Source organism: Eretmochelys imbricata, chromosome 7 (genome assembly GCF_965152235.1).
Source record: "Eretmochelys imbricata isolate rEreImb1 chromosome 7, rEreImb1.hap1, whole genome shotgun sequence".
In the NCBI taxonomy this organism is placed as follows: Eukaryota; Metazoa; Chordata; order Testudines; family Cheloniidae; genus Eretmochelys; species Eretmochelys imbricata.
This window is the reverse complement of record NC_135578.1, coordinates 17,001,068-17,027,984: the sequence shown is the minus strand read 5'-3', so window position 1 is coordinate 17,027,984 and position 26,917 is coordinate 17,001,068. Positions and strand designations below refer to the sequence as shown.

The following is a 26,917-nucleotide window of genomic DNA, read 5'->3' as shown; positions in this document are numbered from 1 at the left end:
ACAGATATCTAGGTTCTAGAAGGAACAAATAACCCATTGAAATCAATGAAAAAGACTCCCATTGACTTAAATGGGCTTTGCATCAGGCCCTATGGGTAAATAAAAGACTTTTCCATCCAAAAGCAAGAAAGAAAAACTGTGTAACTATAGTAGAAAGAAAAGAGAGGACAGATATTATATCGAAACCCTAAAATATCCTGTCACCAAGTCAGATATGGAAAATAGCATCAAATGAATAACAAGGGATAAAACCTCAGTTATTTATTTCTCTGCTAATATGGAAGCTCAGTTCCGGCTGGATACTTGATGTATTGAGCCAGGGCCAGTCAGAGGCTCAATGTGATTGCCATTAAAACTTGGCACCCCTTGTACATTTTGTGCCAATAATGGCTTTTGATGCATTTTGAGGTTTAAGACAGTACCTGAGTTATATTTTTCTATGCATAGTGGCTCTGCTTGTACCATACTTATGACCATAAAGTTCACAGGGATATCTCCAGGAAGAAAGACACTAGGTTACCCAAATTCCATTGTATTTGGCAGCCAACATAGGTAGCCTCTAACACTACAACAATTAGTTAAGATTAATTTGCGACCAGCCAGACTTTCTGGAGAGTGGCAGTGGCTAACCGGAAGCCCAGCTGTGAAAACAGCACCAGCAGGGCAGAAGTAAGGGTGGCAATAACCCCCCCAATAGTCTTGAGACCCCTCACCCCCACAATACCATTTTGGGTCAGGACCCCCATAGTTACAACAGTGTGAAATTTCATATTTAAATATCTGAAACCGTGAAATTTATGATTTTTAAAATCCTATGACCATGAAATTGACCAAAAAAGACCGTGGATTTGGTAGGGCCCTATATCTGATGCATATCCCACCAGATCCTGGATTGTGTTGCTGTCCTCAATCAAAACTGTCCATCATAGTTAAACTAAGCCATGCTCCTAAACATATTTTATATTCACTTGATTATATCCATACATTTGAACAATGCTGGTCTTCTGTCCGGGTAAGCTTCTGCAATAATGCCTGCATAGATAAGGTGGCTTCCCAATTTTCCCATGTTCTAGCCACCCTTAGCCACCAGGGCATTTTATTGCCCTGCTTCTCTGCCCTGGCTGACTCTCTCTCAGCCCCTCCTGTGCAACAGTGATAATATGTCTACATATTCACCTCTCAGCATTTGTGTTTAGTAGTACTGAAAAGGTGAACTCCCATTGGGTCAGCCACCCCAGCATAACCATATTTGTGACTGACCACTGGGGCGCCCTCTGGCTATGTCTACACTGCAATTAAAATGCCCTGATTGGCCTGTGCCAGCTGACGCGGGCTGCAGGGCTGGTTAACTGTGGAGTAGATGTTCAGGCTTGAGCTGCAGCCTGAGCTCTGGGACCCTCCCACCTCGCGGGGTTCTAAAGCCCAGGCTCCATCCTGACCCCAAACATCTACACTGCAATTAAACAGCCCCTTAGTCTGAACCCCTGAGCCTGAGTCAGCTGGCACAGGTCAGCCGGGGGGGGGTTAATTGCAGTGTTAACATACCCTCAGTGTCCTGTGGCTCCACAGTTGCCCCGGATCAGCAATTCTATCCCATGAATTCACATTCCCTATCAGTCAGTCAGTTGTAGGGTACTTGTAAATCACACCCCCATTAAGGGCTCCCACTCCCTGATGAGGGATCTGTACGACCTGACTATTGTCTGTCTCCCAAACTTGAGTCCATGCTGGGTTTCCATTAGCAGCACACCAGCCCCTCCATCCATGGAAACTCCCAGCTGCTGCTCCAACTGAAGGTTAGCTTGCAAGGGCTGTGCAATGCCATTAGCTTCTGTAGAAAGTGTGAGTACCCCAACACAGCTCCTAGGATACCCCCTCCCCGCCCCCACACAGTCATTTTGCTAGTTTCACTACCCCACAAGGTTCTGCATCTCCTGCCGTCCAGGAGGGGAGAAGTAAGTGATCGCTCTCCCCTCCCACACTTAGGTCCCCCAAGAGGAAAAATGGGCAAGTTCCCTGAACCCCAGTGAAGTCACTCCAACAGACACCCATTGCAGCAATGGATGGAAGGGACTCACTTTCACACCCTGCCCCTGCAAGTTCCATCTGGTGCTCGTCACACTCATCCCTGCCAGCCACGCACACTCTCCTGTCCTGCAATCCGTTTGTTCAGACGTCCTGGCTCTGGACAACCCACACACCTTGTAAGCCTGAATTTGTTTGCTGAATTTGCATAGTTTCTGCTGAAACTGTTTCTGCAGCAACTGCCCAGAAGACTTGAATCAATTCTCTGTTGGCTCCCCCACCCCCAAACACAGCTTGTTCACCACTCAAAGAGTTCGCTCCCCCAGGATCCACACTGCTTCCCGGTAGAGGGGAATCCATTTGGTAGACAGACAAACCACCCTGGGATCTGCCCTCCCGGGTCCACTGGCTAGGATCCCCACCCCAGTCTCCCATGGTGCCTTGAGCCACACTCCATCCCCACTGAGCTGGGTTTGGAACTCCCTCCCATCTGCCATAATACACCTACTATGGCCAGCTGGAATGAGGGGAGAGGGACAATCTCAGTAGTCTGCTCTGGCCCTACAATGAGGAGTCTGAAAAGCCTTCCTCTTCCCTTTCTGCTAAAAAATGCCCATTTCTGCCACACAGGGCTGGAAGGGGGTGGAGGCTCCTTCCCCCAACTATGAAACTCCCTCCCCCTCCATTGCTGATCACCTGCTTCAATCATTGCATTGCAGGGAGCTCTTCCCCCCATACCTTACACGTTCTCACTGGTCTGCTGCTAGGTGGCACCACAAGAGAACAAAGTTTGCTAGGCTGCTGTTCCTGCTGCTCTGCCCAGTGCAGGTAAAAATGGACTTTTCCTGTACCAGAGTGATCCTAAATAGTCTCCCCTCTCTTCCAGTCACCTGGGGAGAGGGGATGGGTTAGTGTCCCTGTGTTGACCTGCTCTGAAGCTGCCCTAGCAAGTCATTCTCTGGTTATGTAGCCCTTAAAGGGGCCACAGACCTTTTCCCACAAGCCAAACAGCCCCTCCCCCCGCATTTGTTTTTTCCTTGGTGTTTACCCATTTATAGGAAAATGCCCTCAAAAAGAGACAGAGATAATCTATATTTTTTAAAGTTAACTATTTGTGGTAACAGGTGCACAAAATGCAAACTTTCAAGGGTACTTTAAGGGCTGTGATGTTATGCAATTTGCTGCAAGCTTTGAGGTAAGAGGAAAATTGAAGGAAGTAATACCTGCAGGTATTAACCAAAATATTTCCATTGAGAATACCAAGATGTAGGTAAGCCAATTTCAGTACACATAGGGTGAAAGTCAGACCCCATTGAAGTCACTGGCAAAACTCCAATGGGGCCAGGGTTTCACCTAGAATCTTCATTAGGAATAGTTAAGACATCAAAGTTTTGTTGCTTCAGAGTGACTTCAGTAAAGATGAGCTTCAGTATCTGTAGCTATTACTTATTTACAATGCCCACTGATCACTATCTGACACTCTTTACATCCAGCTACGGGGGGAGAGGGGGAAATGAATGCGATGTATAGGGCATCCTAAAGTATTAACAAAATACTGACTGACTGGGATATATATTTATGAGACCATATAAAAGGTCATTTCTTACACTGTGAGACCCCAGTCCTGCTATGCTATATGGGTGGATATCTGCAGAGTTATATTGTCTTCCCTGGGGTATTAGAAATGCACAGAGGATCTGCCCACACATATCTTATTGCAGGATCAGGACCTAAAAAAAAAAAACAATTAAGGATGGGGAGGAAATGTCCGAAATTCCAGTAATTAATTACATTTTCTTCATTTACTATCCATTCAAAAGATAGTGTTTTTAATTTTCCATATTACTTTGTTATACTTTTTTTTATAAATGTTGGTATTTCCTGAAACTGTGATGATAATGCTTAAAAACCAAACCACAAGCAATTTTTGTAAGCATTCTCTTTAGAGGAATTTCACAAATCTCATAACGACTAATATTGAGTCATTGTCTCCAATGTTAGACAACATGTTTGAAGCTGAATTCCAGCTAACTTGTAATTTGTTAACCCTTGGAAAAATGCCAGCTTGTAATTGGTTCAAAAAATATACAAGAGAAGTAGTTTTCATTCAAAAGGAATTAGATGAGAATGTGAAGTAATGTCCTAAATCTCTTTTCAAATATTGTATTTTTTTCTTAAGAAAAACAATAAAAGTACAGTCAGTCATCAGCACTGCTAATGTATTTTCCGTAGTTTGGGAGGAAGGATGGTCCACATTGGGCACTAGCTTAGGACTTTGGAAATCTGGGCTCAATATTCATTGGTTCTAAAGCTGGCTACGAAAAATCTGTCAGTAAAATAGATGTACTCTTGTGTATGTGCCTGAAATTAATATTTACAAGACACTGTCCATGTGGTTGTAAAAGTGACCAATATACGAATACAATGATTCAGATGCTGGCTCACTGGAAGTCCTAGTATAGTCTGCTTCTGTCAGTTTCTATTTGGTCAATTAGTTCTACGCTGAAACAGTCCAAAGGCTAGAACCATTTAAAACGTCTTTCACTTGTGTGTCTAATATTCAGGGCTTAGCTTTTGGCTCACACAGCACCTCATGGGGCACATTGTACGGTACCTGTGTCTTCACCATCCCGGCACATTTGCCTGTTTCTGCAGCACTCTGAAGAAAGTGCGGTGTCTGACACTGAATCAGAGACCTAAGGGATCAAACTACATGCATCATCCATAAATACTTGAAAAGGGCACGAAAAGTTCCAGACAAATAAGATAAAAGTAGTACTAATAGAAAACAAATAGAACAGGTGGAAGAAGGAGGACAGTAGAATGGTTCGAAAGTGGTTGCTACTTTAAAGAGAAGTAGAAGAGAGAGTGAGAAGATGGGAAAAGGAAATGTTCTTCTCTCTTCATTAAATGGAGCACTGAAAACATTAACTAAACTTTGCAGAGTATGGCAGGGAGGAGGACCTTTAATTTAAAACAGTGACAGAAGCAGGCTACAATGGATCTTCCAGTGAGCCTGTGTCTGAATCAGTGTATTCATAAGTTGGTCACTTTTACAACCACGTGGACAGTGTCTTGTAAATATCAATTTCTGGCACATACCCAAGAGCACATTTATTTTACTGGCAGATTTTTAGTAACTAGCTTTAGACTCTACTGTCATACTGTAGACAGATCCTTCTGTAGCGGAAGTGCTGAGTTTCTTTGGTCAGAACTTTAAAAACCAGACAAAGTGTATTGTACCTGTTCTGTATCTTATTGGTCATTTGATTACAGTCATTTAAATCCAACTGTACTGAAAGACTATAGTGTGAATGTCATAAACACCGGATAATAAGATAGTAGTGGAAAGTCATTACCATCTGATGCTTCTAATGTGACCTAGCATGTATGTGTCAGTCTCACTCTCTGGTCTTAGTCTAGTTCAAAGTGGACAAATATTTACTTCACAAAAGCAACCATACCAGCTGCCACACTAGTCAGTAGTTTCAGTGGAATTGCAGTGGAAAATGACCCATGCTCTCACTGCAAGGGGTAGTTTCATCAGAATAAGTATGAAGTATTGTTGTAGAGCAGCACCACTGCCAATATTGCACAGTGTCCATATGGATAAATAAGGGGCTTTAGTCTCCTGTACTGTAGACCAGTACCACCCTTCAGAAGCTCATGAAGTCACTAAAAATAATATATACCCATAACTCCACCATCACTTCTGACTCATGAAAGATCTGGTGAATTCCCCAGGAGCTTTTAAACTACTTTCACATTCTGGCACCAGAGTACTCCCACACCCCTACTGCAGCTCAAGTGTAGATGTGGAACCACGTAGGAACAGTGTCACTTTCTAAAACCAAATGAAGATCAAAGTGCATGTGTGTCGTGGTTATCTTTCCTCTCCATAGATACCCTCTCCTGCCTACTTCTCCCCACACCAAAAAAAAAAAAAAAGATTATTTATAAGCACGGTTATTTCTTCTTTAACATCTATGATCAGGGCTTCAAATTTAAAATCAAGAAACACCAGAAAATACCTACCTGTTTCCCCTTCTAGACCTTTCAGGCATTTCCCTGCTTTCCTCTGAAAATTAGAGCAATGCCACAGACTTCTTATCAGTTGGCACAACTATTTGGAAATTTCACACAATTGCTGTGTGAAATGAACTAGGAAATAGATAGAGATGGTGATGGAGTCTTGGCAAAAATACCTGAAATGTTAATCACCACTATAGCCTAACACTAAACTGGAAAACAAGACCTGTTGACTTTAGTTGTTTTCAATGCCCCAAAGATTATTTATCTGAAATGACAGGTTTCAGAGTTACAGCCGTGTTAGTCTGTCTTCGCAAAAAGAAAAGGAGTACTTGTGGCACCTTAGAGACTAACCAATTTATTTGAGCATGAGCTTTCGTGAGCTACAGCTCACTTCATCGGATGCATACCGTGGAAACTGCAGAAGACATTATATACACACAGAGACCATGAAACAATACCTCCTCCCACCCCACTGTCCTGCTGCTAATAGCTTATCTAAAGTAATCATCAAGTTGGGCCATTTCCAGCACAAATCCAGGTTTTCTCACCCTCTGCCCCCCCCCCCCCAAACTCACTCTCCTGATGGTAATAGCCCATCCAAAGTGACCACTCTCTTCACAATGTGTATGATAATCAAGGTGGGCCATTTCCAGCACAAATCCAGGTTTTCTCACCCCCCCCCCCCACACACAAACTCACTCTCCTGCTGGTAATAGCCCATCCAAAGTGACCACTCTCCCTACAATGTGCATGGTAATCAAGGTGGGTCATTTCCAGCACAGATCCAGGCTTTCTCACGCCCCCCCCGGAAACACACACAAACTCACTCTCCTGCTGGCAATAGCTCATCCAAACTGACCACTCTCCAAGTTTAAATCCAAGTTTAACCAGAACGTCTGGGGGGGGGGGGGTAGGAAAAAACAAAGGGAAATAGGCTACCTTGCATAATGACTTAGCCACTCCCAGAAGTCACCTACTACAGGACAGGCCTAACAAAGAAAATAACAGAACGCCACTAGCCGTCACCTTCAGCCCCCAGCTAAAACCCCTCCAACGCATTATTAAGGATCTACAACCTATCCTGAAGGATGACCCAACACTCTCACAAATCTTGGGAGACAGGCCAGTCCTTGCCTACAGACAGCCCCGCAACCTGAAGCAAATACTCATCAACAACCACATACCACACAACAGAACCAGTAACCCAGGAACCTATCCTTGCAACAAAGCCCGTTGCCAACTGTGCCCACATATCTATTCAGGGGACACCATCACAGGGCCTAATAACATCAGCCACACTATCAGAGGCTCGTTCACCTGCACATCCACCAAATGTGATATATGCCATCATGTGCCAGCAATGCCCCTCTGCCATTTACATTGGTCAAACTGGACAGTCTCTACGTAAAAGAATAAATGGACACAAATCAGATGTCAAGAATTATAACATTCATAAACCAGTGGGAGAACACTTCAATCTCTCTGGTCACGCAATCACAGACATGAAGGTCGCTATCTTACAACAAAAAAAACTTCAAATCCATACTCCAGCGAGAAACTGCTGAATTGGAATTCATTTGCAAATTGGATACTATTAATTTAGGCTTAAATAGAGACTGGGAGTGGCTAAGTTATTATGCAAGGTAGCCTATTTCCCTTGTTTTTTCCTACCCCCCCCAGACGTTCTGGTTAAACTTGGATTTAAACTTGGAGAGTGGTCAGTTTGGATGAGCTATTGCCAGCAGGAGAGTGAGTTTGTGTGTGTGTGTGTGTGTGTTTCCGGGGGGGGGGGGGGGGGGGGCGGGGGGTGAGAAAGTCTGGATTTGTGCTGGAAATGGCCCAACTTGATGATCACTTTAGATAAGCTGTTACCAGCAGGAGAGTGAGTTTGTGTGTGTATGGGGGTGGGGGGGTGAGAAAACCTGGATTTGTGCTGGAAATGGCCCACCTTGATTATCATGCTCATTGTAGGGAGAGTGGTCACTTTGGATAAGCTATTACCAGCAGGAGAGTGAGTTTGTGTGTGTGGTTTTTGGAGGGGGGTGAGGGAGTGAGAGAACCTGGATTTGTGCAGGAAATGGCCCACCTTGATTATCATACACATTGTGAAGAGAGTGGTCACTTTGGATGGGGTATTACCAGCAGGAGAGTGAGTTTGTGTGGGGGGGGGGAGAGGGTGAGAAAATCTGGATTTGTGCTGGAAATGGCCCAACTTGATGATCACTTTAGATAAGCTATTACCAGCAGGAGAGTGAGTTTGTGTGTGTTTGGGGGTGGGGGGGTGAGAAAACCTGGATTTGTGCTGGAAATGGCCCACCTTGATTATCATGCTCATTGTAGGGAGAGTGGTCACTTTGGATAAGCTATTACCACAGGAGAGTGAGTTTGTGTGCGTGGTTTTTGGAGAGGAGTGAGAGAACCTGGATTTGTGCAGGAAATGGCCCACCTTGATTATCATACACATTGTGAAGAGAGTGGTCACTTTGGATGGGGTATTACCAGCAGGAGAGTGAGTTTGTGTGTGGGGGGGGCAGAGGGTGAGAAAACCTGGATTTGTGCTGGAAATGGCCCAACTTGATGATCACTTTAGATAAGCTATTACCAGCAGGAGAGTGAGTTTGTGTGTGTTTGGGGGTGGGGGGGTGAGAAAACCTGGATTTGTGCTGGAAATGGCCCACCTTGATTATCATGCTCATTGTAGGGAGAGTGGTCACTTTGGATAAGCTATTACCAGCAAGAGAGTGAGTTTGTGTGCGTGGTTTTTGGAGAGGAGTGAGAGAACCTGGATTTGTGCAGGAAATGGCCCACCTTGATTATCATACACATTGTGAAGAGAGTGGTCACTTTGGATGGGGTATTACCAGCAGGAGAGTGAGTTTGTGGGGGGGGGGGCAGAGGGTGAGAAAACCTGGATTTGTGCTGGAAATGGCCCAACTTGATGATCACTTTAGATAAGCTATTACCAGCAGGACAGTGGGGTGGGAGGGGGTATTGTTTCATGGTCTCTGTGTGTATATAATGTCTTCTGCAGTTTCCACGGTATGCATCTGATGAAGTGAGCTGTAGCTCATGGAAGCTCATGCTCAAATAAATTGGTTAGTCTCTAAGGTTCCACAAGTACTCCTTTTCTTTTTATCTGAAATGTTAAACTCATATCTTTTCCTCACATCTGATGTTATATTTTGCCCACTTTCTGCCTCAGAACATAATGCTCAGCTTCCTTGGCAGAGATGGCTGAAGGAATTGTACATGCCTTAGAGGATAATCTGGGCTTCACAAGTAGGAATTTAGGTTTCGATGGACAGCTGCATTATGGAGAAAAGGCAAAGTTTCACAAAGAAGCCATTTATCATGGTGAACCTGTCAAGCACATGCGAGTAGGAAAAGTACAGCCTGCAAATGAGAAAAATGGACAACATATTCTGTGGAGCCAGGAATGTGCTGCTGTTCTGACATTCCATCTCTGCCTTGCTACAGCAGCTCAGTAGCATCCCTGCTGGTTCCATGCTTCTTCTCAGATGGTCAGAGTGGCAATAAGAGGTGTAGGAAAAATTGAATAATTCCAATAATATTTTTTTAAAAATTTGGGCCAAATCTTCATCTGGAGTTAACTGGTGTAGATCCGTTCAAGGCAGAGGAAAAGGCCAGTTAGCGAAGAGTGCTAAGGAACAGGATTGCCGAGTTGGAAAATGAAGAGGTGCAGCAGGGAGTAACAGAAGGTAGCAGGGCAAAGAAGAAGAGGAAAGCAGCTAGTCCTACAAAAAGAGAAGAAAAGTCAATGGAGATGGCCAGAGTTCAGAGTCCCCGGAGCAGGGCCGGCTCTACAGTTTTTGCCGCCCCAAGCACTGAAAAAAACTGCCATCACGGACGGCAAAAGGAAGAAGCTGCTGCTGATTTGCCGCGGCAGCGGGCAGAACAGAAACGCTGCCGCTGAATTGTCGCTGCACCCGGAGGAACTGCCACCCCAAACGCCTGCTTGGAACGCTGGTGCCTGGAGCCGGCCCTGCCCCGGAGGACAGAAGACTGCAAATGAGAACAAAAGACAAGAGGACTTGAAATCAGAAAGAACAGAAGGAGAAACCCTGGAGAATTGCACAAACACCAGGAAGAGGCAGGTCTACATGACTGGGGACTCCCTGTTAAAAAGAGGAGACAGACCTGTTACCAGAGCTGATCCGGAGAACAGAAGGGTGAGCTGTCTGCTGGGAGCTAACCTATGGGATATGGACCTGAGGGTGAAGACGATCCTAATGGGGGCAAGAAAGAATCCACTGGTTGTCCTGCATGTAGGAAAAAATGATCCAGCTAGAATCTAGCTCGAACACATTGGGGAAACTATGTCCAGCCGGGGAAGATGCTTAAAGAAATGGAGGCTCAGGTCATCTTCTGTGGGATTCTGCTGTCCCTAGAGGAGGAGAGTGAAGGCAAAAAAAGATTATGACGATTGATGGGTGGCTCAGGCAATGGTGCTATCAGCAGGGCTTTGGGATGTTCAACCACTGGGAGGCATTCATGGACAGAGGACTGTTCTCATGGGATTGACTCCACCTGAGTAGGGAGGGAAATAGACTTCTAGGATGGAGGTTCAAACAACTGATTAAAAGTTTTAAACTAAGAATTTGAGGGAGAGAATTGGGAGATGGCCATGTAATCTCCATGTCTGATTCTACTATTTATTGGGCAGAAAATTAAGTAAGAGAGGATACAGCAATGGAGAAAAGGAAAAATGGATGGTAGAAGAATGGACATCAAGAAGAAAGATGGTGCCAGTACCAGTGACACTAACAGTCAGGTAGGTGACACTTAAAGTAGAATGACTATACCTAACTGAGCAAGAAATCTGGGCAAAGCAGAAACAACCAAGATGTCTGTACACCAACGCAAAGAACCTGGGTAACAAAATGGAGGAACTAGAATTACTGGTGTAGAAACTGAAAGTAGATATTATAGGGATAACAGAAATATGGTGGAATAGTAGTCGTGCCTGGAACACAGGTGTTGAAGGGTATATGCTGTTCGGGAAAGACAGAAATAAAGCTAAAGGTGGTGGAGTAGCACTGTATATTAAGAAATTAGAAGTGATGGAATGGATAAAACAGAAACTGTTTGGGTCAAAATCACTTTGGAGAAGAAAGGTAATATAGACTCTACTAGGATAATGCTTGGGGTTTGCTACAGATCCCCAATATCTGATTTGGATAAGGATAGAGACCTCTACGATTTCTAATTAAATAAATACTGCTAGTAATTGTGTGATTATGGGAGACTTATTTCCCAAATATAAATTGGGGGGACGAGTGCTGCTAATAATATTAGGGCCCAGATATTCCTGGACATGATAGCTGACAGATTTTTTCACCAAATGGTCACCAAACCAAGAGGGAGGTGATGCCATTTTAGATTTAGTATTGGTAAGTAGCAAAGAACTCACAGAAGAACGGGTTGTGGAGTACAACCTTGGTTTGAGTGATCATGAGCTACATCAGTTTAAACTGAATGGAAGGATAAACAAAAGTGAGTCTGCAACTAGGTCCCTTGATTTCAAAAGGGCAAATTTTTAAAAAAACGGAAGGGAAGTAGGGAAGTGGACTGGACTGAAGAACACAAGGATCTGAATGTGGAGGAGGATTGGAATTACTTGAAGTCAGAGTTGCAGAAACTATCCGAAGCCTGCATTCCAAGGAAGGTTTATAGACCAAACTGGATGAACAAGCACCTCTACCGGGTTATTAAAAGAAAGCAGAAAACCTACAAAGAATGGAAGAAGTGATGGATCAGCAAGAAAAGCTACTTCTTGGAAGTCAGAATGTGTAGTGGAAAAGTGAGAAATGCCAAAACCCAAGAAGAGTTGGACCTTTCAAAATAAATTAAAACCAATAGTAAAAAGTTCTTTAGCCATATAAATAAAGAGAAAACAAGGAAAGAAGAAGTGGAACTGCTGAAATGGGATGGAGATTAAACATAATCTAAGCATGGTCCAACTCTTTGCCTCAGGTTTTAAAATAAATATTGAAGAGATTAGAGGTAGTGGCAGGGTGGCTAATGGGAATGCGGATATGGAAATAGAAATTACCAAATGAAGTCAAATTCAAACAGTTTAATGGGACCAAATCAGGAGCCAGAATAATCTCCACTGAAGAATATTAAAGGAACTGGTACATGAAATTGCAAGCCCAATAACAACGATTTTCAATGAATCTGTAAACACAGCAGTCGTACCCTATGACTGGAGAATTTAAAAAGTGATTCACAGGGAAATATGGGCCTGCTATTTTAACCTCAATTATATGCAAGGTCTTGGAACAAATTTTGAAAGAGAAAGTAGTTAAGGACAGAGAGGTAAACAGTAATTGGGATAAAAGACACATGGTTCTACAAAAGGTGGATTGTACCAGACCAACCATATCTCTCTCTTTGAGAAGACAACTAATTTTCTAGACAAAGGAAATGCAATAGATCTAATCTACCTGGATTGTAGTAAGAAATTTGATACAGTTCCACATGAAAAATTATTGCTTAAATTGGAAAAGATGGGGATTAGTAGAAGAATTGAAAGGTGAATTAGGAACTGATTAAAGGGGAGATGACAGTGGGTCATACTTAAGGTTAAGATTTTGTCATAGTTATTTTTAGTAAGAGTCACGGGCAGTTGTGGGCAATAAACAAAAATTCACGGAAGCCATGACCTGTTCTGACTTTTGCTATAAAATAACAGGGGAAGAGAAGGCTACGGTGCAGGAGGGAGAGGGAGGAATGACAGCTGGAGTCCCATGGGGAGAGGGATTGACAGTCCCAGTCCCACCACCACGGGGTGGAGGGGAAGCCCTGTCTCCAGCCCCCACTGCAGACACTGGGGGGAAGGGTGGGCACACAGCCCCGGCTTCAGCTCTGGTAGAAGTCACAGGTGGGGACACACAGGAGTGGCTCCGGCTCTGGCTCCAGCCAAAACTGTGAAGTGCTGGGGTGGGGGTCATATAGCCTCGGCTCTGGCTTCAGCTAAAGCCATGGGGGCTGGGGGGGGGGGGCGGGGCACACAGCCCAGGCTCCAGACACAGCCATGGGGGCACGGGGAGAACGTAGATCTGGCATTGGTCAAAGCCATGGGGGCACACAGACCAAGCTCCAGCCACAGATGCAGGAGGGCACGCAACCCCGGAGTACATAGTCCAGCTCCAGCCCTGGCCACAGCTGTGGGGCGCACAGCCTAGGCTCCTGACACAGTGGGGTGCACTGCTCTGGCCCCGGCTGAAGCTGCAGGTCAGGGATGCACAGCTCCAGCTCAAGCCATGGGTGGTGGGGTTGCACAGCCCCAACGCCAAAGCTGCAGGTCAGGGACGCACAGCTCCAGCTCTGTGCCCGCTGCTGTCAGCTGAAGTAAAAGTCACAGAGGTCCATTAAAGTCACAGAATCCATGATTTCTGTGACCTCCATGACTGAATCATATCCTTGGTCATATTGAAAGATGAACTATCAGAAAGGAGGGAGGTTACTAGTGGAGTTCCTCAGGGATCAGTCTTGGGACCAATCTTATTTAACATTTTCATTAATGATTGTGGCACAAAAAGCCAGTGTGCACAAATAAACTTTGTGGATGACCCAAAGTTGGGAGGTATTGTCAATATGGAGGAGGATAGGAGTATCCTAGAAGAAGATTTAGACATAAAAGCTGGAATAATAGGAAGAGGATGAAATTTAATCATTCAAAATTCAAAGTTATGCATTTAGGGACTAACAACAATATTTTTTTGCTATAAGCTGGGGACATATTCATCGGATGTGACAGAGGAGGAGAAAGACCTGGGTATATTGGTCAATCCTGGGTCACCAATGTGATGTCACTGTGCTAATGCAATCCTAGGACACATTGGGTGAGGTATTTCCAGGAGAGATAGATAAGAGTTATTACCACTATACAAGACACTGGTGAGACCTCAGCTGGAATACTGTGTGCAGTTCTGGTCTCCCATTTTTAAAAAAAGATGAATTCAGACAGGAACAGGAGCAAAGAGTGGTTACTAGAATGATCAGAGGAATGAAAAACCTATCTTATGAGAGGAGATTTGAGCTTGGCTTGTTTAGCCTAAGCAAATAAAGGTGAGGGGAGATATGATTGCTCTCTATAAATACATAAACAGGATAAATACTAGGGAAGGAGAGGAGCTATTTAAGTTAAGCACCAATATTGGCACAAGAATAAATGGATTTCAACTGGCCATCAAAAAGTTTAGGCTTGATGTTAACCAAAGGTTTCTAACCATCAGAGGAGTGACATTCTGGAACAGCCTTCCAAGGGAGCAGTGTGGGCAAAAAAACCTAAGTGGTTACAAGACCGAGCTTGATAAAGTTTATATTGGGGATGGTATGATGAGCTGCCTACAATGTGGCCCATCTGAAACTATTAGTTGTCAAGAGATGGGGCACTAGTTGGGGAGGGCTCTGATTTACCTACAGTTAATTCTTCCCCAGGTGTCTGGCTTGTAGGTCTGGCCAACACGCTCAGGGTGTAACTGATCACCATATACGGGGTCAGGAAGGAATTTTCTCTCAGTTTGGATTGGCAGAGACCCTGGGATTTTTCACCTGCCTCTTCAGTATGGGGCAGGGGTCTCTTGCAGGTGTAAACTAGTATAAATTGTGGCTTCTCTGTGACTTGAATTCTTTAAATCATGATTTGAGGACATCAGTAACTCAGCTACAGGTTATGGGTTTATTACAGGAGTGGGTGGGTAAGGTTCTGTGGGTTGCAATTGTAATACTGACAGACCCCGGTAGCTGGTGGGTGGGATCAAACCTGTGACCTCTGGAGCTAAATGCATAAGTCTCTACCACATGAGCTAAAAGCCACGTGGCCTTTAGCTAGGGATGTAGCAGACTTGTTAATCTCTCTCCAAGTGGTCTTGGTGCCAGGACATGTGTGGGTTACACGATGTGCAGGAGATCAGACGAGATGATGAAGTTATTGGGAGCTATGCAAATTTACACCAGGTGAAATTCTGATGTGCTATTTAAACCACTTGTAATCATCTCATCTTGCTTTGAACTGCAGGCTTGCTTTGGACATCTATAACACAGTGAAATCACTGAGGCAAATAAATCTGATTTTTTTTTTTAAATTAAAAGTTCCGCAGGGTTTATTACTCAACATATTGTTGATATACACTACCAAGCATTTTTCTTTATGAGTCAATCACAATTTATGGGACAATGTGCTAGAGTCAGATATTACATAAAGATGACAATAATATGGTCAAATTTAAAAACAAAATTGTTGACCTACTTTATTTCTCTTGTGCCTCAAGTAAAATGTTTTCATTTCAGGCAATGTGGTTTGTGTCTAAATATAACATATTAATCCAATTTCAAATGGTGCTTCTTTCTTATTCTTTTATTTCACCTCTGCTCTTCTCAAAGTAACTAAAGACATTCAAACTGTCATGGACCGTGATCAAAATACAAACTTTACTTACATGTCCAAAAGGTATTGCTCTAGTAAATCAGCACTTCCGAAAGACTGCTGAGCCTGTGAGTTGGACTCAACTGCTCTCAAATAATTGTCTGATTTCTTTAGCACTCAAGCCAAAGTAGTTTTATATAATAAGATTAAATCCGAGATGAAAATGTTAAATGTGGAATGACTAAAGCGATCAACATTAAGGTATTCACTCATTTTTCCATTTTTATTATCTTGTCTGAGCAGTAGACTACATATTTTTATGGAACTATTAAGATACTTTACAGAAGCTCTCTAGACCTCCTTGCCCAATAAAAAAGGGAATACTTCTGAGTGATTTTAATAACTTACTAGCATGTATAATAAAAATGCTTTCAGATTGTCAAAAGATTAAAAAATAGGCACTCTGGGGCAAAATGGAAAAAAAAACTGGTTTGACATGTTTTCGATGTATAGAGGTGAGATTGTCTAAAACAGATGCAGGTTCTTGTTCTTAGGGCAAATTGGGGAAATTATATTATTGAGCATCTCTATTTTGGGAATCCCTACATAAATGCTAAGTACTATTATCATAATCTTATATGGTTGTACAGCATGTAGAACAATGGGATTCTGACCTGATTGTCCTCTAGACACTACTGCAAAATAAAGGTTAATACACTAACAGATTATTAATTATTCTACATTTTAGGGCCCTAAAGCAGTCCTTACTATGAAAAAACTCCCACTGGTATCAATATAAAGAGAGAGAGTAAAATCATCTGAAATTATTACTATTTATTATTTGTATCGAAGTATCAGCTAGAGGAACCAATCAGGGATCAGGTCTCTATTGTAATAGGCACAATGAAGAGGTAGTCCCTGGCTTGAGAAGTTTATAATCTCAACAGGACTTCCTTGCATCCAGATCTTCTTCTTCTGGAATGGCACAGGCTTCAGGCATAATATCCCACAAGGTGTCACATTTTTCAGTCTGAAGGGGACAGGACAAATATTTCCTCTATAAACATAGATGATGGACCAACTCCAAGCCTCAAAGTGTCAACAATGCTCTAGGAAGGAGAAGACAGAAGAAGCACCTTTTATGTCCCTCTTCCCCAGAAGCTGTGTTCATATTCCACAGGACCTCTACACCTGAAACCACAGACCTGGTCATTCTAGGTAGAAGTCAATATGAGTTATCTGTGCTGTCTTGTGCATGCTGTGTACCTCTCAACCTGACTACCCCAGTTCTCATTCAAATGACCCCTGGCTTGAAAAATATTAACAAGGCACTGTGCACAGATCCCGGGCCAATTTAATACACTGCTTTTGCTAATGGTTGCCGAAGTCTGTCCTAAAACCTTTATTGCCTGAATCTGGCCAAGTATATAAGCTTTAAAACCATGATGAGGAGAAGAACACATTCCCCCACAACTCATCCTTCCCTACCTGCACTTTATGGTCTTGGTATCTTTCTCATCTGGTATATGCATTGCAAACTCTCATGTGCCAAAGGCAACGTTTTAGTGATTGTAAAGCCAAGGCAAACCAGTCAGCGATCAGTCTTCTCTTTTTCTTTGCAGCAGGATCATTCTTGTGTTTCAGCATTTGACCCTTGTTGTAATGATCTAATGTTATTTAATGTTCAAAAACAGATTAATCTCTGCTTTCCTCATTTACGTCAGGATAACTTGAATAAAATTAATGGAGTTTCCCCAGTGTAAAACTGGAGTAAAGCAACGATAAATCAGGCCCAAAGGCTGGATGCCTAGATTTCAGTTACTGCCCTGTTCAGCAGATAACACTTATCCCCAGCATCCAGTTGTTGCTATGAGCTGTTCTTTTGGTATAGCTACTCCTTTTTTCTATCTTTAAGCTATTTGGGTTTTTATTTGTTTGTTTGTTTGTTAACCACACTCCCTTCTTTGTTCTAGTGTGATGTTGCTCATCACCTCTTAGAATCTAACCAGACCTTACAGTGCTTGACCTATGAATTTTTAACAATGTGAAGGTAAGATCAAGAAGGGACACCCACTTCTAAAGTCTTTTGCTGTCCATAACAGATAAAACATCCATAGCCCCTCTTTGTGAGTTGCACTCTATATGATTTTAGGAAAATATGTTAATGACTGTGAACATAATATAATTAGAATATGCTTCATGAAAAAAGTCTCTTGCAAAGTATCATTGCAAAGTTTATAATCTACTGAGTGTGGTCGTGCTATTTGTATAAATGTATCACTCTTGTATCTGAAACTAGAAATATGAAATGTAACCCTGAGATCCTATTGTAGTTATGCAAATTGTGGGCCATTAATGGTGGTTTGGAATCTTGATGGCTCCCATCAACCAGGACAATTGACTGTGGATGACTCTGTTTGCCTGCAGACCTTCCTGTGAGTCAGGCTGGGAGGAATGAGGGTTTGAAGTCTTACAGTGACATGTGATCCTGTCACCTGAACTGGGATGCATCTTTAACCTGGTGCTTTTCCATTTAGAAGGAGGGGTGGGAACCCAGAGAGGGACAAAGGATTCCTGCCTTATGCAAAAGATATATAGGGAGGTGGAACAGAACAAAGGGGGCTGCAGTCATGAGAAATCCCCTAGCTACCACATGAACTGGAGCAAGGGCTGTACCAGGGGAAAGGATTGGACCTAGACTAGGAAAGCGTCCAGTCTGGGATGGAAGATATTATTGAAATATCTCTGAGGGTGAGATTTTATCTGTATTCAGTTTTCTTACTGTATTAGGCATAGACTTGCATGTTTTATTTTATTTTGCTTGGTAATTTGCTTTGTTCTGTCTGTTATTACTTGGAATTTCTTAAATCCTACTTTTTGTATTTAATAAAATCACTTTTTACTTATTAATTAACCCAGAGTATGTATTAATACCGGGGTGGGGGGGCAAACAGCTGTGCATCTCTCTCTATCAGTGCTATAGAGGGCAAACAATTTATGAGTTTACCCTGCATAAGCTTTATACAGGTAAAATGGATTTATTTGGGGTTTAGACCACATTGGGAGTTGGGCATCTGAGACTTGGAGACAGGAACACTTCTTAAGCTGTTTTCAGTTAAGCCTGCAGCTTTTATGGGACATGGTTCAGACCTGGGTCTGCATTTGCAGCAGGCTAGTGTGTCTGGCTCAACCCAGGCAGGACACTGAAGTCCCAAGTTGCCAGGGGAAACAGGCTCATGGGCAGCCTCAGCACATCAGTTGGCAATTCCCAAGGGGTTTGCTGTGATCCAACCCGTCACACGCCTATCCCAAGTGAGCAAAAACAAAAAAATATATATAACACAGAGATACCTTTATATAATAAACACAGTAACCTAGAGCCAACATTAAACATGATCAAAAGCTACAGCAATCAATTTAACACACAAATTGAAAGTGTCAAACTAAATGGGACCCCAAGTCAAAGTACTACATTAAAAAAAGCAAATGCTGCCATCACAAATCCTAACGTCCTCTGCAGAGGAAGAACTGAGGTTAACTGATATAACCTGTTTTAAAAGAGTTCTGCAGAAACTTAAGAGAAGAAAGTGAACATGAATATACACATGCTGTAATTTGGGCATTAGGGTAAAAATGATTGAAGATGAAGATTACTCAGGGTCTGAAGGTCATGCCACTTGAAAAGTAATTTTCCATTGTTTTTTTAATAAGTTGTCAGACTTAAGTTATGGGCTTGAAGCCAAAAGGGGAAATAATTATCTTCCTGCAGGTAAGTGTACAGACCAACAGCTAAACTTTTTTTTTTTTTGATAGAGTTACTCAAATGTTACCCATTTATGAGAACAAACTCACTGCTCAACTGTGCCAGTTATGCACAGCCCATGGGTACACCTCTCAAAGTGAGCATGGCAGAGAGGAAAAACTTCTCCAGGAGTTCCCCACCTGTCCTGGGGGTAGGAGGAGGAGTGTGTTACACCTCCCTTTATAGGGAGAAGCATATTTGAGCTCTGCTGGCCGGGGCATAGGAGGGATGCTGCTCCTGCTCCACCTACCTTCTGCCCTCCATTTGGTGCATTATTCTCTTCCCCACCTCACTAAGGGCTAGCTCCAATCTAGGCATCAACTAGCAGATTAACATTTCTAAAATGTTACTTATTTATGCTGAATCTTTATTCTTTGAATATTTAGGGCACACTCTCCCCCCCCCGGTGTACACAGCTCAAGTAATACCTTATCAACAGAAAAAAATGATGTCTATAAATATACATATACACATTAGATTAGAAAGAGAGAGAGCGCGAAGACAAGCTAGATAGATAGTTAGATACCAAAACTGTTGACATGGAAATACTTCAGCTAAATTAAACAGCAATTTGAAAGGAAATAGTTACTATAATGCAGTGCCCCCTTTTTTCAGCTGGTACATCAATTACACAGCTTGCATGGGAGACTTGTGCCAGTGGGTACTGTGAACTGCAGTAAGGTAAAGCTAACACGTAAGTAGACACAGTAGTAACAACCCACATGGTGACCATATTGGATTTATTATAATTGGTTGTGGCTACACAGGAAAGTAATTTCTCATTGTGTTTGAGGCTGCTGCATCCACTATCAATCTTACTTTCAAATTCTCCTGAGATAATGAACTGAGAAAAAAACCCCTCAAACCATAGTTGCTTTGCTTGCTCTCATTTTTGACCATAGATTTTTATTTAAAATATTTTTACCTCCTTTATTTTTGACAATTGATTTATTTTAACTGAAAAAGTCTTTAATAATGGCATCCAAGCACAGTCTGTTGTGATGAAAGGCACTGCAGTATAATTATTACTGTTCTTTTCCTCCCACTATACAGCTCACACAACTGGTGCTGCTAAAAGTTTCAGCTTTCACTCATACTGTACTGTGCCCATTAATCACAATAAACTACAATTACTATACATAAAGGTGATCGGACGTATTTTATGTGGGGAAAATATATAAAAATGTCACCAAAACATTTCTAAGAACAGAAGGGACCATTATGACCAATCTAGTCAGACATCCTGCATAGCACAGGGCACAAAATTTCATCCATTAACTCCTGCATTGAGCCTAATAACTTTTGGTTGAAATATAATGCATCTTTGAGAGACATCCAGTTTTGATGAAAAGCTCTCAAGTGATGAAGACTCTACTATATCCGTTGGTAGGCTTTCCACTGATTGGTTATGTTTGCTGTTGACATTAACCAAAGGTTTATAATCATCAGAAGAGAGAAGTTCTGGAACAGCCTTCTAAGGGACCAGTGAGGAGCAAAAACCCTAACTAGCTTCAAGACTGAGCTTGATAAGTTTTTGAAGGGGATGGAGTGATGCTACTGCCTACAATGGCAAGTGGCCCATCTGTGACTGCTGGTAACAAATATCCCCAATAGCCAGAGATGGGACACTAAAAAGGGAGAGCTCTGAGTTAGTACAAAGAATTCTTTCTCAGGTATCTGTCTGGTGAGTCTTGATGATATGTTCAGGGTCTAACTGACTGCCATAATTGGGGTCAGGAAGCAACTTTCCTCCAGTTCAAATTGGCAGAGACCTTGGCGGTGGGGGTGGCGGGGGTGTTGGTCACCTTCCTCTGAAGTATGGGGCATGGGTCACTTGCTGGTTTGAGGTACAGTAAATGATGGATTCTCTGTAACGTGAAGTCTTTAAGTCATGATCTGAGGACATCAGTAACTCAACCAGTGGTTATGGGTCTATTACAAAAGTGTATGGGTGAGGTTCTGTGGCCTACATTGTGTAGGAGGTCAAACTAAATTATCGCAATGGTCCCCTCCAGCCTTAAAAGTCTGTGTGAGTATGCACTGCTTGGCTTAGCAATTTTCAAACTGTGGGTTGGGACCTCAAAGTGGGTCACAACCCTGTTTTAATGCAGTCGCCAGGGCTGGTGTTAGATTTGTTGGGGCCTTGGATTTTGCCTTTGGGTCCCATGCCCCCCTGGACCTCCCTTTGGTTCTCTTGCCCGGGGTGGCAGGGCTCATGCAGGCTTGGGCTTCGGTCCCCCCTCCTGGGGTCATGTAGTAATTTTTGTTGTCAGAAGGGGGTCATGGTGCAATGAAGTTTGAGAACCACTGGCTCAGTAGATGCTTCAGCAGATGCTCCAAAGTGAATCACATTGATCCCTCCTTAGCCAGAAGTCCTGTGTGTGCAACAGAAGACCTGGAAGAACAAGGGATGATGTGGAATTCACAGGAGTCATGCACATAAGAGTAACTGGAGAGAGGGATTCAGAGCTGTCAGAGATCGAGGGGACCTGCCCCAACCAGAAATGTATTTATTACTGATGAATAAAGCACTCCAACTAGAAAGAAAGTTTTAATAGCTCTCTAGTTGTAAGATAATTTGTATTCACCTCTCTTCATACCAACACATTAACTAACTACATTATTTCTATAATGAGTAGATGAACATGTATGTGGCTTCCCAAAATTTCAAGTGGCAATACTTGAGTCAAGTACACTTACCTTGGGGATTGATACACCAGCATTTTAAATAATTGCAATAGTTAAAAATAAAATTTAAATTATGAATACACTCTAAATGAAAGAGTTCAGGTGTGGATGAGATTTTTGGATTTTGTATTAATACAACCAATTTAACTTCTCATGTTTTATTTCAAACTTTATATTTGGTCCTATCACAGAGAACTACTTTAACTAAGAATGAGGTCAGTTTCATTCTCTGAGTGCTGTTTTGTTATACAGAAAACAAATGTAATAGGTTAAGCACAGAGCTGTAGCCATAACTAGTCTGACTTTGTTTCTTTTTTGTTTGCTTTTGTTGGTATAAATACTTGCTGATATCTCCAGAGAAACTTTGCAAAACATCCTAGGTGTCACGGCCAAATCCCCACTTAGGTTTCATTTAAGTAGGTGCTTATTGCTCTTGGAAAACTTTGAAAACCATTCTATTTAGAAATGCTCATGCTTATGTACAATGTGAGTGTGCAGTTCAGAGATGTGTGTGCACAACATAGCTAATGCACGCCTACTGGTCTGTTAAAAACTTGACCCTGCATTTGTAAACAATTACCCCACCAGCTAAGTTTTTTTTAAATTTAGTGTCCCCATATCATGTTGCTAGATATTTGCATGAAAACAGAATCTTTCAACATCCTTAGTTCTATGTGCCAAGCATTTTTCTCCCCACCTTTAAATCCCTCTTTGGTGACTTGCCTTTACAGTGGCTGTGAAAGTGATTAGGATGTTACAGGTATTATGAGCAAACCTAAGGAATAAGCATGAAGAACAAGTAGTCCTTAATGCTAAATATATTTGCATTGAAATGTACCAAGTAAAAAATACACCCAGATTTATATGATATATAAGCAGAATTATTGCTAAAGGATTTCAACCATTTCCAGAAGCCATTCACAGCTCCTTAACTGAGATCCAAGGGGGTTCCCCTATATTCTCCAGGGGTTTGGGGCAGCTGAAAATGGTAATTAAACTGGAAAACACGGATATAAATTCAAAATAAAGGTTAAAATCACTTGATCATTAAAAGAATAATGAAATAATATGTATACCATGCTAGTCACTGTAAATACTGCAGTGAATAAAACTGAAGAAAGAGAAACAGAAAGAAAAGTTTGGTTTGCTGTAGCTAAAGGAAATATATGGCTAAGGCTTATTCAGCCAAAGGAGTCAATGGAATTAAATCATTTTCACACTATAAAGAACCAGGCCCATCATATTCACTAGACAAGAGACAAAGGGCGTGATCTTACATATGGAAAAAAACATATTGAAGTCAAAGTTCTACCTGTGTGATGACTTCAGGATCAAGCCTTAAGAAGGAATCTTAATACTTGGCCATTCTGAAACAGCCAGCATGGATACAAATCAGTGTCAACTGTAATGGTGACTAAGTTATATGGTATGCAACAGACAGTTCCTTGTCAAACAGTGTCAGTTGCATACCACATAACTTAGTCACCATTATAATTGACACTGATTTGTATCCATGCTGACTGTTTCAGAATGGTAGCAAGTACTTTTGGTAACTTCCTCACTAAACAGCTTATTCAAATGGTCCATATTATGAAACCTGAACGTTTTCTCTGGCTTAAGCAAAAAGACTTAAGATGTAAAAGCCTTTGCTTGATTTTGGACTTGATTCCCTATTTACATTGCAGCCCTTGCAGAGCTAATAATGGACCACAAGAAGTGCAAATAGACACCAATATCAGCACCATCTGGGTATCTGCAATCCTGGTAACAGAACTCACAGCATTTGGCTCCTGAAAACTCTGTCCATGCCCAATGACACAGCAGAACTGTTCCGGCTCAGCTACTGAGAGGGTGGATACACAGTAGATGGGTTTTCCATATTAAATTCAGGAGAGGGATATAGACAAGCCAGTCCATCTCCCCACTTCCTCCTACCCTGTAATTAGAAACAGAGCTGATTTCCAGTATCTGTGCAGATAAATTTGTGTTCAAAAGAGCCAAGTCTAAACCGCTAGCAAGCCATTGATCTATAATGATACCTGCTCCTTAGACAGAGAGAGAATAAACTTTCTAGGAACATTACCAGTGTAATAGAAGAAGGGAGACACTAAACAGAAATTAAAGTGTGGATACATATTTCTTAGAACACACACTGATAAATCTGACATACCCGTCCATACATGGAGCTTAATCAAGAACGACAGAGCACCTCTCGCAGCCTCCCCACTGGTGCCTGAATTAAAATGTTGTGCTGTAGAAGGTATATGCCCCAAATACACTGCGTGCATCAAAGCAAAACAAAATTCTACTCCACCAGCAACTAGAGTCGAGCAGAGAAGTTGCTAGAAGAGATGCTGTGCTCCGAAAAGATTTCTACCATGATTGAGGAAGAGTCATGTCAAGTAAGGGAGAGTATTGGTGAAACAAAAAAGAGGGTTGAGGGGGAAGAAGCCACTTTATTGACAGCCCTTGCTAAAACCACATTAACAGCCAAAGGAAATGGAAAAGACGACAAAATTGCTTGGACTTATCTATGTTTAAGAAATCTTTAGGGAAATTAAAAATGGATATCTATAAAGGACAGATGTCATTGAACCTTAAAGATAAAAGGGATGGGTGGAAATCTGAGTCAGTTCAGATCATTTGGGGGACTAAAAACCCTAGTCCTGTTCCAGCTAATGGAAATTTCTTATCTCAATCGACATCTTTCCATGGAAATGGAGCAGTGACAAACAATTCTGAGCTGCATAAAAACTACTGAACTAATTTTACTATCAGGTCAGTATTGGAAGGTTTAAATTACACATGGTGCTATTTTCATTTACAAACATAGAATTTAATTTCAACACTGATGAGGCAAAATGGTTGTATTTACCTTACTTCTCTCAGGATATAAAGTTTGACACCTGTCCTTTATAGCTCTTGATATTTAATTTCCTTTAAGATTTCCTAAACACAGATACACTCAGGCAATTTTTTCTCAGTTATATTCCATTCCCTTTGCCTCTTAATATGCTTTCAGCAACACCTGTCAATAAAATGAAAACATTATTCTCTTAAGTAGTTTTGTTAACCCAGCACAAACAAGGTTTGCACTTTGACATTCACTGTGTTATTTTTTCTAAATGAAAATGACAACAGGTATTCGTTCCTAACATACCATTTCAAAAGCTTGTAATCATGACAACATTAAAATGCAAACCTAAAAACAAAACAAAACCAAAAAGTCTCTACTCATTTCCTGCAATTCTTCCATTAGTATTATTTCATACTTGATTTTTCTCCCCTCATTGCATCTTAGCCACTTGCGCTCAGCCTGTTTCAGAAGCAGACAACTCAGACAAACTAAGATGTGTAAATGTCGCCCAATAGTCTGCTGGTTCGATTCTTTAAGCCTATTCCTCACATTTCCCGCTGCAGCAGATGCTGTAAGTTAGTAGGTTATCAGCATACTCCACCTCTGGTGGGAAGAGGAAGGATTCATCTTTCAAACCTGATCTCTGTGACTGAGGAAGGAGAAGCGATGACTGAGGGTAAAGCAGATTTCTGGTCAGTGCTTTTGTACTGAAAATTACAGAATGTGATTCAGATCTTAAGGGTAACAGAAGAAATGGTGGGATCCTCAAAGACCCAACAGAAATTCCAAGGATCCATGCAGGGAAAGGAAATCAAAACCTCAGGACCATTATACATGGGGTGCACAAAGGCTGTTGAAAGGCAAAGAGTGAAACATTTGCTATAGTTAAGTTCCTTGGAAGAAATTTTACAAATATGTTCAGCAGTATATCTGTCCTTCAAAATCATTCATGTGTGAAGAATGGCGTTCACCTAAACTGCAAAGAAATGTATCATACAAGAAATCAACACAGGTGACTGGAGCAACTGGGATACCATTGTCAAAAAAGAATACTTCAAAGTGTGAAGTAAAACTTTTTTTAAAATTACCATTTCTTAAAAAATGTGAACATTATAGACCAGATTTTCAGCCTAGACCTTCATGTTTACCTGCAAAATCTGCAAAGTAGAATCTGCATCTTCTTTGTACAGACAGCTGTATTTATATGCAAGTCAGCCAGATGTGGATGACAGATCACTTACAGTAAAACATTTTATTTGGGGGTAATGCCATCCTAATAAAGGACAATCTAAAACTGACTAAGTCTCCTGGTTGCTCTGAGATGTAACTGGATGTTTGTGCGTTTAAAGCATTTAGATTTCACCTGGCTACCAACTAATGATCCTAACTTAACTTTTTAAATACACTGTACATTGAGTTAAAAGTAGTACTATACTTGACCTGGTTTGCTACTGTATGACAGTGAGACAAGGTAAAGGGGTATTATCTAGTGACCAGTGACCAAGAGGTTCACTCTAGCTTGGCTTCTTCCTCCCCTTTCACAGATGCTCATCAGGAGGGCCTACAAGAGTGACTGCTTGGCAGATAGAGAGGAGAGAGTATCTTTGGGAAGGTCTGACTTTAGACCTTTAAGGTGGTGTTTAACTACAAGATCAGGGATGTCTTCTCATTTAATTTTAATTGCTAATTCTATACAATCATTTTAATTTCTTGTTATAAAAATTACACCCTGGAGGAAAAGACTTTGCTGATTGCAACTTTTATTTTTCCAGTTCAGACTTTCTATCAGCTTACAGTACAAACAGACTTTATGTGCACACTGTATTTTCACTGTTGCCCACTTGAAATAAAATATAACCAAGAAATATAGATGAGATGAAACAACTCCCTGTTTTACCTGACCCAATCCCAAAGTCTTTATTGGGTGCTTTTTATTGAACCAAAACACGTGCTAATATGAAATCTGAGTAAATTTATTAAAAGGACCATCTTGGCTCCAGTAAGAGACACATTTGGTCATAGATTTTGTGATGAGCATAGTTTGTTCATTAGGCATTGGGCTAAAACTACAAACTTATGTCACATAAAGCACCAGACAGCTGTCTACTATTAACCTGGA

At 41.8% G+C, this 26,917-nt stretch overlaps 1 protein-coding gene across 1 annotated transcript in view; it reads right to left on the bottom strand.

Annotated features, from left to right (window-relative positions):
- GRM7 (glutamate metabotropic receptor 7) overlaps positions 1-26,917 on the bottom strand; it is a 489,509-nt gene that overhangs the window by 173,014 nt on the left and 289,578 nt on the right. The window lies entirely within an intron of this gene.